General features: G+C 65.8%; 1 long non-coding RNA gene across 1 annotated transcript in view; it reads right to left on the bottom strand.

The window, feature by feature from the left end:
* Window positions 1-389, bottom strand: part of LOC102489604 (uncharacterized) — a 30,927-nt gene that overhangs the window by 30,145 nt on the left and 393 nt on the right. The window lies entirely within an intron of this gene.

The following is a 389-nucleotide window of genomic DNA, read 5'->3' as shown; positions in this document are numbered from 1 at the left end:
GCATCCTCTAGGCTGGCTGCGCAATGGCGCCCTGGCAGCAAGAACAGCCCTGCGGCCCGGAGAGCTGGCGCCTACAGACAAGGGCGTTCTGCAGTGAAGGAGGCAGGCCCCTCGGGGAGCGCAGGAGCAGAGAGCGCAGGGCGAGCTTGGGGGACCTCGTGCGGGAAAGCAGGGAACAAAGGGGACGTGTGGAAAGGGTACGGACCGCGTCAATCCCCTGGCCCCAAACAGGGATAGCTGAGCGACAAATAAATACTGACGAAACGGAACCCCTGGAATAAATGCGACTCTCTAGGTTCCCGATAAACACACGCGCGCGAAGGCGGGAGCGGAGCGCCCCACAGGCCCTAGCGGCTGTCCCGGCCCTGGTCCCGGCCCCGGCCCCGGCC

Source organism: Tupaia chinensis, unplaced genomic scaffold (genome assembly GCF_000334495.1).
Source record: "Tupaia chinensis unplaced genomic scaffold, TupChi_1.0 Scaffold000212_1, whole genome shotgun sequence".
NCBI classification, from domain to species: Eukaryota; Metazoa; Chordata; class Mammalia; order Scandentia; family Tupaiidae; genus Tupaia; species Tupaia belangeri.
This window is presented reverse-complemented; position numbering and strand designations above follow the sequence as displayed.